The following is a 14,938-nucleotide window of genomic DNA, read 5'->3' on the forward strand; positions in this document are numbered from 1 at the left end:
GAGTTTGAATTTTTTTCACAAGAATCATCAAACATAAGCATTTCCTTAATTCCTTCCCTAAAACGATTTTCAATCCAGTCGAAGTCTACTCCTTGGACAATTTTAAATATTTTTTCTGTGCATTTGTCTATAAAGCTGTTGATAATAATGGTGAAGTAAAACAATTTGTAAAATACTGGTTGAAATGCACCCTTTTTTATTCAATTGAAATTATGGTGAGTTTTTCCAGATCCTCTTGGACCAAATAGGTAAAGAAAACTCGTTCTTATTTAAATTTTTATTTGTTCATAGCGTTGGAGAAGGTAAAATACAAGCTGACTTTTCTTCACTTCTTGTGGATAACATTACTCGAAAATTTTTACTTGCTTACATCAAAATCATAGCAAAAAACGGCACCGAAAAACTGAAAGAGCTTTTTTACATCTACTCTTGAAGTGTACCCTTTTTTACATGTACGCTTTTTTACAAGACCTCTTGTAAATTGTACAATTTCCTAGATTTTTGTCAAAACCATTTCCTTTTTTTTCATCAAATTGCAAAAAAAATTGTTTCAATTTTTTCGTTAAGATGTAAAAACTTTTTCAATTTTAGCGACTGATGTCTCCGTTTTTTTCAAACTATTTTAAGAATTTGGTTTTGTTTCATGCAAAGTTTTGTAGCGACGTTTTTTTAGCTGTGCCGTACACTATAACCCCATATTGCAGGTTTGGCTGAACATGACTGAAAAAAGCTTTAGTTAGTTGTGTTGTCGTTCGTACGTCACGTAATGGGTAGATCAATCCACAGAATTTAATTTTGCAGAAAACGATCAATTATTTGTATTTGTGTGCCAATTGTGGTGTTTTTCAAACATTTGCAAAAAAACATAGAGTTCATTAATATGTGTGCAAGTATGTATCGATAACTTAACTTGTGTTCTAATTGTTTTCTTAGTCAATTTGTATTTTATCTAATAGACTTTTCAGCTTTTGTTATTTTGAAATTAAAAATTGAAAATTTTATTTAATTACGAAGAACGAAATAAAAATGAAAAAATATTTACTCAGACAAAAAATTCAACCAAAGAGCTGTCGAACAGCGCGAGGGAGGGTTCTGAAGGGTCTATTTAGAACGCATAGCTGGACGCGGCTGGTTTGGTTGTTATGGCGGGGTGTTTCGAGGTTTAATTTCAGAGAACCTCTCGCCTTCGTCTACTGCGATGCGTTTTCCGGCTGCTCCCATCTCCTCCTCCCAAGAAGGGATGAAATCTTTGACTTGTCGAGCCATATCTCTAGTGTCAAAAATCTCGGGGTAGTTCATTTCCGCATGCTCAGATAATTCCTCATCATTGAAAGTAATCCAAGTTGGTCATCTGTTATGGGTAATCGAATCATATGTTGATATTTGAAATCCCTTTGCATCAATTGAAATCCCTAACGCTTCATTTTAGGAACATAGTTGAGTATCCAATAAATGGAAAGTCTACTTTATAAGATCATCAATCTTTCAAATGAACAAAAGTTCGCGCAAAAGCCAAACCGAAATTTAAAGACTATAAGTGTTAAATCTAAAAATGAAAAAAATTGACGACATCAGTAACAAAAGAAGAAAAAAAATTATTTGATTTTGATCTAAAAACTCAAAGTTTATGAATTATTTAAAACCAACCTCTAAAAGTCTTATTCCAAACCTGATCCTGCTTTGAACTTTGAAAATCTTAAAAAACGGAACAAGCAAACAGTTTCCACGAATATGAGAATCGGGCAAATGATAAAAAGAGTGTTTGATAATTATCAAACGACCTTCTGAATAATTTCGATTTTTTGAGAAAAAAATAAGATTTTGTTCCTTCTCAGGTGTAATTCAGCCGTTTGCTTAAAACGCTCATACAAAAGTAAGTATATAACTATTGGTTCAAAAGTAAGATTTTGTTTGATTAAGATTTTCTAAGTAGACCTTTACTCAGTCATATAACTCTGTTTTGTACAATGAAAACGTCCAAAAAAATTTAGAGATTGAATAGTGATTGTCCTTTTTATGATTTAAACAAATCAATTAGATTTTTTCATTACCTTGTGAAGTAACTCGAGCGAAACGCAAATGTTTTTTGAAAGTCATTTTTTCGAATATTATAAAGTTTTTTAATAACTAATAAAAAAATCACTATTAGAAAAAAATAAACTCTGATTGCTTGATCTCGAAAAAAATGTTATTTAAAAAATTCTCGATTCTGATTGGTTGATTTTTCTTAATCGACAGACAAAATAATAATTATCTCACTCTGTCGACTTTTCTCAATCGACAGAAAAATCATAATTATCTCACTCTGGTTTCCTTTTACACGGAAAGCGATTGTTCTATAATTTGTCTTACCACTTGATAATATTTTCAATAAATCCGAACATTTCGAAGTAAGTAAAAAAGTTTTATTAAATTTCTTGAGACAATTTTAACCTCCCAATTTCGTAAGTGTCGTATAATTCATTTATTTTGGTACATGCTAAGTCTTCCACTTTTTTTGAGATGCCGTCACTCAACAGGAGTGATAAAGTAAATTGACAGGACTTCGACAAAGAGGACAGGAGAGCTGATGCAGCAAAACTTGCGTGCGAGGAACTATTTCTTGTCCAGAAGCGGTTATTATACTTGCAACAAGCAAGAAAAAAACAATCAAATTATTTACGTCTTTTTTATCGACAAAATCTTCGATTGCTTCCGATGCCCATTTTGCAATACTCGTTTTAAACAAATTAAAACGTCAACAAGCATCGCCTACGATGCCAAAATTGAACAAAAAACGTCTAAAACAAAGTGTTTACAATTTACAAAGCTACATGGCTTCAATATTTAGTATACCAGAGAACAAAAGTAAATTTTGTTCTTTGGTATACTAAATTCGATTTTCAGCGTTCTCATTGATCGTCCGTTTCTGACTTAAGTGAATTGATAAGACATGATGCAAAATTTGTTTTCTTCAATCTTCAAAATTGTGACCTTATGATTCGGACCCTCAAGAATTTCATATTTTTAAAACAATTTCAGTCATTTCATATTTAGTTTTCAGCAGCAATGCGTATCTCAGTTTCCTCCTCTCTAGATTGTGATTGGTACATAAAGACTATTCAACAAGACACTGAGACAGAGACCACTCTTGGTGATCGAGAATGATCTTCCTAAAATAGCAGCACTTTGGCTATTCGGATTTGTTACTATACATAAGTGCTTATTATCACTCAGTTCGTTGTAGTTCTTCATTCTCAAACTTACAATTGCAACTTCATTAGCTTTTAACCTCAGCCTCTTAATCTATTGGGATATTATTCACTGGAAGTCAGCAATTTATATGTTGCAAACTTTTTTTTTAAATTTGAAGGAGAGCTTAATTACAAATAGAAAGCTACAATTAAAGGCAATTTAAAAATTAACACATCATTTAAAGTTTTTCTTGTATCAGTTTACAGAACACTGCGTTTTTTTAAAAATTGTTTGATAAAAATTAAAATCATCATGAATTCTGAATGAATTTCGTAAAAACCACTTACAATTATCATCTTTTTTAAACTTGCTTTAAAGCCACGCGCTGGTATTTTGTCTTTAAAAAAACGGTTGACACATTTTCTTTCCAAAAATTCAGCACAGTATTGAGTTTTTTCCAATCGAGCAATCATGATCCAGCGTTTTTTCTATCATTGCTTGGAGCAGAGTTAATTAAAAAAAAGAGTGCTATTTTTAGTTGAAGAACTTTATCAGAGGTGTAAGGTCCCACACATTTGAACATGAGCTTAGGAACTCTTTCGATAAACTGAAGAAGTACAGAAACTATCCAACATTTTTGGCAATTGCTCCGAAGTTTTCATTTTGAGCATTTGATGATCTTTCTCCCAATAATATCACTTCCCTTACTTATTCCAAGTGAAATTGGAAAAGACATTTCTGATCTCCAGCTTTTTTTTCAGGCTTGGCTCAATGCAGCTACTCAACTGCATACTATTGTGAATTCAGTCAAAAAGTTCTGATTTGTTGGAAAATCAAAAAAATTTTCATTTCTTGTGTGTAAAAAGAAATACTTTTTTTCCGAAACAGGGACTATATCAAAATCTACAACAGAAAATTGCCGAAAATCTATACTAAGAATGGCTACTTTGTTGTATATAATAGTTTATTTGTTTTGTCAGAAATAACTTCGCAAGAGCGACTGTTTTTCGATCTTATTTATTGAGAAATGTTTCTTCTGGTCCTACGCTTAGGATTATTTTACCCTCCTAATTATTTCCTAATTAATTTCGTTCCAATATCCTTTGCAAACTATTTGGAGTTTTTTTCATCCACACAACTTTTCTAATCTCAGAGTTGCTAATTCAAATAAGTCTCCTCCTATTTGTTTTTGCAGCTGCGGTTTCAAAGGGGTTAATAAGGGGTTAATATCTTTAAAGGGGTTAATAAGATTAATAAAGGGGATTGCAGTTTTCCCAAGATGTGCAAGAACACCAAAACTTCTTCACGTGCTGTTTTGCATGTCCCCAAAAAATAGGAAAAAAAGTTGATCTTGAAGCAACCATTTTGTATGAAGTATACAGCAAAAATGATATTCTGAAATCTTGAGGAACATCTTATCTACTTAAACATAAATTCCGTTACCTAGACGTTTCCGATTTTTGTCAGTAATGGCTACAACTATATCAACAATACTTGCATTCAATCCAGGTTCATTATGCATCGGTTTAATCTGTCTTTTTTTCTTCGAAACCATCCTACCAATCATGCGAGATTTTAAAATCGTTTTCTGACAAATCGGATGTTGAGAGACTTCAATTGTAACTCTTTTATTGAGTTAAAAAAATTTTTTTTTCTGTTTTGTGGGAGAGTTTTTCCTCAGGAACGTTTTAGAACAATGAAGAGTACAATATTTTGAAATGGCAACCTCCCTGTCTTCTTTAAGATGCATTTTTACCGGTAGGAAATTTGTAAAAGAATTCAGACTATTATTCCAGTAACATTTGGGAGCAGGTTTAGAAAATAACTTACTTTTAAAAAAGTTCATGAGCACTGATCGAAAGATTTTAAAATTACCCAATGATTTACATTTCATATGAAACTTTCCTCGGCTTTCGTTTACAAAATTGTTCTTTCTGGAGCTCTTTGATGATATATAATGCCGGTTTATTTGTCAATTTTGATGATATTTCAATTATTTCATAGGCAAGTTGTGACTTTATCTAATTCGAAACCAAACATTTTTTCGAAATTCTTCTTCTTTTACCAGTTTTTAGTTTTGGTTTACTATATTTCATCAATAGTTTGTTATACAAAAATTATTTGAGAAAATAAATAATTGTCAAATTTCAAAAAAAGTGATAGATTTGAATTAAAACTCTTTTTTGAGCTTAAAAAATTTTTCTTTTGTGTTGAGGACTTCTTTTTGCGTTATTTCTATTTTTTTTTCGATATTTTACTACGTCTTTCTTCTAAAGGCCATGAAGCTCTCATCTTATTTTTTTTACCAAACATTCGTTCAAAAATTGAATGAAATCTTTTGGACAATTGAGAATGAATTGCTTAAGACCTCTTGTAAATTGTACAATTTCCTAGATTTTTGTCAAAACAATTTCCTTTTTTTCATTCAATTGCAAAAAAATTGTTTCAATTTTTTCGTTAAGATGCAAAAATTGTTTCAATTTTAGTGACTGATGTCTCCCTTTTTTTAAACTATTGTAAGTGTTTGATTTTGTTTCATTGCAAAGTTTTCTAGTGACGTTTTATTAGCTGTGCCGTACACTATAACCCCATATTGCAGGTTTGGCTGAATATGACTGAAAAAAGCTTTAATTAGTTGTGTTGTCGTTAGTATGTCACGTAATGGGTAGATCAACCCACAGAAAATTTTTTTTTGACAAAAATTCAATATCAAATTTAAAACCTATTTTTGCAGAAAACGATCAACTATTTGTATTTTTGTGCCAATTGTGGTGTTTTGCAAACTTTTGCGTAAAAAAACATAGAGTTCATTAATATATGTGGAAGTTTGTATCGATAAAAAAACTTTTGTTCTAATTGTTTTCTTAGTCAATTTGTTTTTTTTCTAATAGACTTTTCAGCTTTTGTTATTTTGAATTGAAACTGAAAGTTTTATTTAATTACACGGAACGAAAAACAAATCAAATGATATTTACTCACACAAACAAATCAACCAAACAACTGTCGAACAGCGCGAGAGTTCTGAAGGTTCTATATAGAACGCAGAGCTGGACGCGGTTGGCGTGGTTGTTGTGGTGGGGTGTTTTGAGGTATAATTTAACCCCATATTGCAGGTTTGGCTGAATATGACTGAAAAAAGCTTCACTTAGTTGTGTTGTCGTTAGTACGTCACGTAATGGGTAGATCAACCCACAGAAAGTTTTTTTTTGACAAAAAATTCAACATCAAATTTGAAATCTAATTTTGCAGAAAACGATCAACTATTTGTATTTTTGTTCCAATTGTGGTGTTTTGCAAATTTTTGCGTAAAAGAACATAGAGTTCATTAATATGTGTGGAAGTTTGTATCGATAAATTAACTTTTGTTCTAATTGTTTTCTTAGTCAATTTGTTTTTTTTTCTAATAGACTTTTCAGCTTTTGTTATTTTGAAATGAAACTGAAAGTTTTTTTTAATTAACGGAACGAAAAACGAATCAAATGATATTTACTCACACAAAAAATTCAACCAAAGAGCTGTCGAACAGCGCGAGAGTTCTGAAGGTTCTATATAGAACGCAGAGCTGGACGCGGTTGGTGTGGTTGTTGTGGTAGGGTGTTTTGAGGTATAATTTGAACCCATATTGCAGGTTTGGCCGAATATGACTGAAAAAAGCTTTAATTAGTTGTGTTGTCATTAGTACGTCAAGTAATGGGTAGATCAACCCACAGAAAAATTTTTTTTGACAAAAAATTCAATATCAAATTTGAAATCTAATTTTGCAGAAAACGATCAATTATTTGTATTTTTGTGCCAATTGTGGTGTTTTGCAAACTTTTGCGTAAAAGAACATAGAGTTCATTAATATGTGTGGAAGTTTGTATCGATAAATTAACTTTTGTTCTAATTGTTTTCTGAGTCAATTTGTTTTTTTTTCTAATAGATTTTTCAGCTTTTGTTATTTTGAATTGAAACTGAAAGTTTTATTTAATTACACGGAACGAAAAACAAATCAAATGATATTTACTCACACAAAAAATTCAACCAAAGTGCTGTCGAACAGCGCGAGAGTTCTGAAGGTTCTATATAGAACGCAGAGCTGGACGCGGTTGGTGTGGTTGTTGTGGTGGGGTGTTTTGAGGTATAATTTCGGAGAACCCCTCGCCTTCGTCTACTGCAATGGGTTTTTCGGCTGATCCCATCTCCTCCCAAAAAAGGAGGAAATCTTTGAAATGTCGAGCCATATCTCTGTTGTCAAAATTCTCGGGGTAGTTCATTTCCACATGCTCAGACACTTCCTCATCATTGGCAATGATCCGAGTTGGTCATCTGTTATGGTTAATCGAATCAATTGTTGATATTTGAAATCCCTTTGCATCAATTTCGTCATGTGCAAAATTTGGATTGAGATGTCCATTCGTGCCAAAAACACTCCACATAATGTTTCTGGCAATTAGATTTGTACTATAATAGGCGAAAACTTTACCGAGTACATAAGGTTGCAGTTTTGCACTGAGAATATGACTTTGAATATGAATTTAGAGTGAATAAAAACAAGAATAATGACTGATTTAGAGCTGAGAGATGAGGTAGTTGACGGCAGATAAGTGAAAATGTTTTTTTTTGTTATGAGTGAGGTGTACCTTCAAATCAAGTGTGTGGGTTTACCCAATCAGATTTATTTTACATGGTCGGTTGTCGTGTTCAATTAAGTTTCAGCTTACTTTCATGGAAATGTTATAAAGAATGTCGTGTCCAATCAGAAATAAAGCTTCATTTTAGGAACATAGTGGAGTATCCAACAAATGGAAAGTCTACTTTTTAAGATCTTCAATCTTTCAAATGAACAAAAATTCACGCAAAAACCAAACCAAAATTTAAAGACTATAATTGTTAGCTCTAAAAATGAAAAAATTGAAGACATCAGTAACAAAAGAAGAAAAAAGTTATTTGATTTTGATCTAATAACTCGAAGTTTCTGAATTATTCAAAGCCAACCTCTGAAAGTCTTAATCCAAACCTGATCCTGCTTCGAACTTTGAAAATCCTGAAAAACGGAACAAGCAAAAAGTTTCCACGAATATGAGAATCGGGGAAATAATAAAAAGAGTGTTTGATAATTATCAAACGAGTGTTTGAGAAAAAAAAATTCCTTCTCAGGTGTAATTCAGCCGTTTGCTTAAAACTCTGATACAAAAGTAGGTATATAACTATTGGTTCAAAAGTAAGATTTTGTTTGATTAAGATTCTCTAAGTAGACCTTTACTCAGTCATATAACTCTGTTTTGTACTATGAAAACTTCCAAAAAATTTTAGAGATTCAATAGTGAATGTCCTTTTTATGATTTAAAAAATCAATTAGATTTTTTCATTTCCTTGTGAAGTAACTCGAGCAAAACGCAAATGTTTTCTGAAAGTCAATTTTTCGAATATTATGAAGTAATAATATTATGAACTAATAAAACAATCACTATTAGAAAAAGCTAGACTCTGATTGCTTAATCTCGAAAAAAATGTTATTTAAAGAATTCTCGATTCTGATTGGTTGATTTTTCTTAATCGACAGAGAAATAATAATTATCTCACTCTGTCGATTTTTTTTAATCGACAGAAAAATCATAATTATCTCACTCTGGTTTCCTTTTACACGGAAAGCGATTGTTCTATATTTTGTCTAACCACTAGATAATATTTTCAATAAATCCGAACATTTCGAAGTAAGTAAAAAAGTTTTATTAAAATTCTTGAGACAATTTTAACCTCCCATTTTCGTAAGTATCGTATAATTTCAATTATTTTGGTACATGCTAAATCTCCCACTTTTTTTGAGATGCCGTCACTCAACAGGATTGATAAAGTAAATTGACAGGACTTTGACAAAGAGGACAGGAGATCTGATGCAGCAAAAGTTGTGTGCGAGGAATTTTTTCTTGTCCAGAAGGTAATTAATATACTTGCAACAAGCAAGAAAAAAGCTTCCAATGAACAAGAAGCACGTACAGTCAATTCCGAAATGAACAAAGTACGTATCATGTGATAAAAATTTCTGAGCTTAAAGTCACTCCAGCAACATCTCAAGAAAGATCACGAGTTAAAAGCAAGGAAATGAGTGACTCTATTGCTAATTGGATAAAATATGGAAAACGAGGAGGCTAGTGATCTGCTGCGAGTTGAGTTGAAAGCCTGACAACTTTTCTTGACAATTACCTAGATGTGAATTAGACGCCAGTAAGTACCAACTTCCAAATTTTGAAACTAGATCCTAATCTAGTTAATGAAAAACTGGATTAAGATTGCCCTGGAATTTTTTTTACATAAAATATAAATTGATGAATTTTGTCATTATTACGTTCATGAAATAAAAAACACTTTTGATAAGTAGCTATTGATTTAATTAAACTGGGTTGACGATTATAAAGAACAAAGTCATTAAGCAAGATATCATTCAGTAAAGTACACAAAAAAAACAAACTTTAAAATAGCAAATCAAATTGATAAACTTTGTAACTATTTTGTGTGACTGCTTGAAAAAGTACCTAGATACATTGGGATGTCCAGATTCATTGGTTCCTGAACCATTTCTAACAAATCATAAAGTACACTGTTTAATTTTGGATTCGAGGCAGCAACCACACACTGATAATTTGTGTTTGTTTTGAATGCTTGCAATTCATTTTAATGGAACAATTAATCGTGAAACAACCACGATTTTTAATGATTTTTTTGAAAAGTTGGGATTTGATATGAAATATTTTTGTGGAATTTTGATATTTAATCTGCCAACAATTAAAGATTTTGTTGTTAAAAGCATCATCAATTACGATATCGACATTTGAGATGAAACTAATTGATCGAAACTCAAAACTGAAACAATTTTTTCCATGCTAAACAAAGAAATTTTCTACAGACAGACAACTTGATGAGATCTACCAACTTTTAGTTCTAATATTGTTCAAGATATCGAAACATGAGCTCGTCAAAATTAATTTTTCACTTATGAACTTTAGAACTTATTTTACAGTTGATTTCAACAAAATAAGCAAGAAATAATGAAAAGTCATAAATGAGACAAAGAAAATCTCCATTGAAAACAGCCAGAAGCAGCAATTTTTTTAGCCTACAATTAAGTGTTTTTTGCAATTTTTTTTAGCTTACAACGTTTCAACGCGAAGTTTTGTTTTTGACCAATTTCGAACTGCCAATGAACCATAGGTATTAATAGAAATTTCTCGTAACATTTTGATTCAGTTTACTTTTTGTCATCGTTAATATTTTCAGACCTGTTTTAATAAATGGAAAATGTCCTTGCACGTCCTCAGCGTTTTAAATAGTTACGGGTAACGTACCTAGTTGGAAAATGTCCTTGCAAAGTTGGAAAACTTCATTGCATGAATTAATAATAATCGGTTTTACGCGAATATGCAATAATCTGGAAAAAAAAATTGGAAAATGTCTATTCTATTTTCTGCTCCTAAATATTTGATAAAACTAACTGCTCAAAGCTCAAAAAGTTTTACTTGCCAAACAAGGAAACGTTCTACAGACAAACAGCATGATGAGATCTACAAGGTTTTAAGTTCTAATAACGTTCAAAATATCGAAACATAATTTTAGCCTACAACATTTCAACACGAGGTTCTTTTCTGACAGAATTCGAACTTCCCAATGAACCATAGGTAATGATAGAGGTTTCTCGCAATATTTCGATTCAGGTTTTTGTTTGCCGTCTTCAATTGTGAAGAAAAACTTGAATAAAAAATGTTGATGAAATTGTATCATTAGTTTTCCGTTTTGAACTTTTGTGATTGAGCGTCCGAATTGTTATTGAGCATGAAATCTGATTAAAATAGCTTTTTGTGGTGATTTTTAAATGGTTTCTTAAGTGTCAGTTGAATTGTTTTTTTTTGCCGCTTACTCTTTTTTGTTGAAGAAAACTATGATTTTATTCGTAAGTTCTGAAGCAAGGAGGCAGCTGAAACATGATGTAAAAAACAACGCCATTTAATTCTCCAGCCTGGTTTCTGAAGGGTGCACAGAAATATTAACGCACCTAAATTTCCTTTCAACAGTATAAATGAAACACAAAGAAAACCCAGAACTACCCAAAAACGCAATCGTTACACCAATCTGTATGAAGTGCGCTAAAAAAGAGTGAAAAAATAAATACAAATTTCAATGAACAAACTACTAACCGGAGCAAAAGAAAAATATACTACATTATGCACTACTCTGGCCATACAATTATCTTTGGTGACTACCAAGATGTGAATTGCGCAGTCAGAAAGCTAGAAGAAAGCTAAAAATTTTGAAAAAGTTAGAAGAAAGCTAAACATTTTGAAAAAGTTAGAAGAAAGCTAAACATTTTGAAAAAGTTAGAAGAAAGCTAAACATTTTGAAACTATTTTGAATCTATTCTTCTCAAGTTACCACAAAAAAATGACCTTCTTTTACTCAGTAAAAAACATTCAAGAAAAAGCGAAGAAAAATATTCATTTATGTTGGACGACAAATAATTAGCAGAAAAACGAATATTGAAAGTTTTTCCATTGTCAAAGATCAAATCATAGATTGAAAGTTTTTCCATTGTCAAAGATCAAATCATAGGACTTCCAACAGAAAAAAAAACACAGTGTTGAGGCGTGCGGAAAACATCACTTCACTCAATCGAAAACAATTTCAATTACAACAAGAATTTTGCTGAAAATTGAACTCGCCATAAACTATTTTTCTAACGTAACCTTTTATCAAGCATAAATATGACAGAATTTCCACATCACCCAAAAAAGGTACAGTTAGGCTATAAATAGCTGTTGCAACCGTATAAAAGTCGACTTGTCATTTGATATGCTACTGAAATGGCGAAATGTCATCTCTCACATTCAGCAGATTCAAAGTTTCTTGAGTGGAAGTAGTTTGTCGTTTTCGGAATTCGACTGGGGTAGAGCTCGGCAGCATTTACGCCAAACATAATTCAAGTTTGACATTAGAGAGTAGAAGAAGAATTGCTCAATCTTTGGGTTAAAAAAGCAGACTTTGAATCAATGAAACAACATAACAATTTTCTTATAAAACGAAAGCTTAGAAAATTTTAACGCAAATTGAAAATGGTCTCAAAAACAACGTTTTCAGGAGATGGCAAAAAATAGGTGGTGTCATGCTGCTTCGAGACCTAAAAAATTTTCTTAAAGTTCGTGTGATAACATCTGGATAGAAAAAAAACTTCGAAAAAAAACGAAAGATTCCACGACAGCTTAGTTTTACTGTACATTTTTTTTATTAATTGTTTATGAGTACTAAAAAATGTTCCGGATTCTACAAAATTTGTTGCGGAATCCGCAAACGTGCTTGTTTTTGGGGCAATTTTGAGCAAAGCACCGTTCTTGTTGTTTGTCCGTGGAATTCAATGCAGTTTGAAAAATCAAAGAAAAGAAGCAAGGTTGCGGATTCCACGTTGAATCTGATTTTGGGTTGCTGCGGAATCCGCTTACAATTTTAAAAATGCCCAGTTTGGCCTCGTGATATGTGAAACTAGGTAAAAACAACTAAAGACGCACAAAAATAGCTGCGATCATATATATTACTCAGAGGCAAAGCTGCGCTTCGCAAATACACAGGAGGAAAATGCAACAAAGAGCTTAAACAGGTAAAAAAAGGTGAAAGAAGAAAAAGAATAAAAGTGCACCTTGAAAAACAGCCTTTTGAGACTAGGAGTATTATGTTCTCATATCTGCTCTACGGCTGCTGGTAATTTTACTGACACTAGCTACCAATAGAACTGCTACAGTTTCTATCAAATTCTCAATGTTATGCAGCATAAAATCGAAAGCAAAACCCATTTATATGTTCGGAGTTTCACGTCCTCACTTCTGCGGCCCGGTTCTTTGGAAGTGGCACAGTTAATACTGGATCTAATTTTTCTCATATTTTAAATCATATTTTGTAATGATACGGAAATGCGTTCAAAACTTTCAAAACTTCAAATAATACTAATGCTCACTAAATTTTGCTAAGGCATAAAGTGGATTATACCATTATGCCTAGTGTTTCTCTGCTTAAGTATTGGCTTAACCGCTTATTTAAAAGAGAAAACAACTAATCGCTCTTTCGATTGAAGGCTTTATCTCAGATTTGGCTGGGTGGTTTTGAAAGAAAAATGAAAAAGATTCCAAAAAACTATTTTTATGATTGATTTTTTATGTCGCAAATAAAACAGTTACAGTGTGTATCGAACTACCAATGTTATGCAGCAAAAACTGACCACAAAAATTTTATATGTTCCGAATTTGAATATCCGACCTGTTGATTAGGAATCTCACGTCCTCGCATGTGCGGCACGGCCGCTGGGAAGTAAGCCAGTGGTACAGCTAATGCTGGATTTACCTGTTTTCAGATTTCTAATTACATATTGTAATGATGTGGAAACATGTAACTTCCAAAAAGTCAAATAACACTAACGCTCACTGAAGTTCTCAAGTGTATAAAGTGAGCTTTACGCTAAACCCTACTTTTTCTCAGCTTGAGTAGGGGATTAACAGCTGATTTTAATAAGAAAACTACTCATTGCTCTTCCAATTTAAGTCTTCATCTCAGATTTGACCGAGTAAACAAAAAGTAAAAAAGACTCCGAAAATAAATAAGAAAACTCAAAAATTATATTTTTCCTAAATTCATAAACTGTTCTCTACTAACTCATGGTGTAGTATCATGGTTTAGCCTCTGCTTTCCAAACCTAAGTTTCAGATTGAAGAATTCCGCACCCTGGTTTTTCTAATTGAAACCTTAAAACAGATTTAGCTAGTAGTTTTCGAGAAAATAACAAAACTTATTTTAAAAATGGCAAAAAAACAAAAAAGATTTTTTCCGAACTTCATATCAACTTTCAAACAAAAAAAACAGTATAAAACAGGTAACTCAGGGAAAATCTAAAGATAATTTTATTTTTAAAGAACTATCAACCACTGCAGGTTCGTTTTTGAAAAAAAATCATTCCAAAAAACTGGCAACTTCTAAGACCATTTTTTATCAAAACGCAAGGCGTAGCCATTTGCGCAGGTACATTTGTATAACTGATTTTGTTTCTTTCGGTTAGACCCTTAATCTCCGAATTGACACGGTAGTTTTTAAGAAAAGTAAAAATCTTTGAAAATTAACCAAATTGTGAAAAAAAGGCTTGTTTGAGGCCATTTATTTTTTCTACCAAGTTTAGGAATGAGCCGCTTAGAAAGGGTAATTTCCAATAACATGCTCTTTCCGTCGAAACCTTCATCTCGGATTTGTGCAATTTGTTTGCAAAAAAGGAAAAAAACTCAAAACCAAATAGGCCAAAATCCCCCTCCTGAAACTTTCGAATGCTGTAGAACGTGAGATAAAATGGAAAGAGATTAGGCAAATATGCGAGCACATAGAAGAGCAGCCGGTTTTTCCATTGTTACCAATTTTGTGAAAATGGTATATTAGCTTTCGAGAAAAATTGAAACTTCTATGAGAAGTGCAAACATTTTCCAAAGTGCTGCAAAAGATTCGAAAACAACAAATCCTAAGCATTTTCATAGTAAATTTTTTTTTTCAAACGTGACCTTACGCTTGCCAAAAATAAAGCAGCATCATATGCCATCAAATTATTTATGCTGAATTAAGCTTAAAAATTAGTAAGTTGAAATATATCAAAAATGCCACCAAATGAGCACACAACTTAGATTAGAAAAAACAATTCTTCGTAATAGTTCACTGCGCTTAGTTCGTGTAGAAAAATCGTCAGCTGAAGTTTATTGAGAAAGTTGGCCCA

The sequence above is a fragment of the Symsagittifera roscoffensis genome, chromosome 3 (genome assembly GCF_963678635.1).
Source record: "Symsagittifera roscoffensis chromosome 3, txSymRosc1.1, whole genome shotgun sequence".
Taxonomy (NCBI): domain Eukaryota; kingdom Metazoa; phylum Xenacoelomorpha; order Acoela; family Convolutidae; genus Symsagittifera; species Symsagittifera roscoffensis.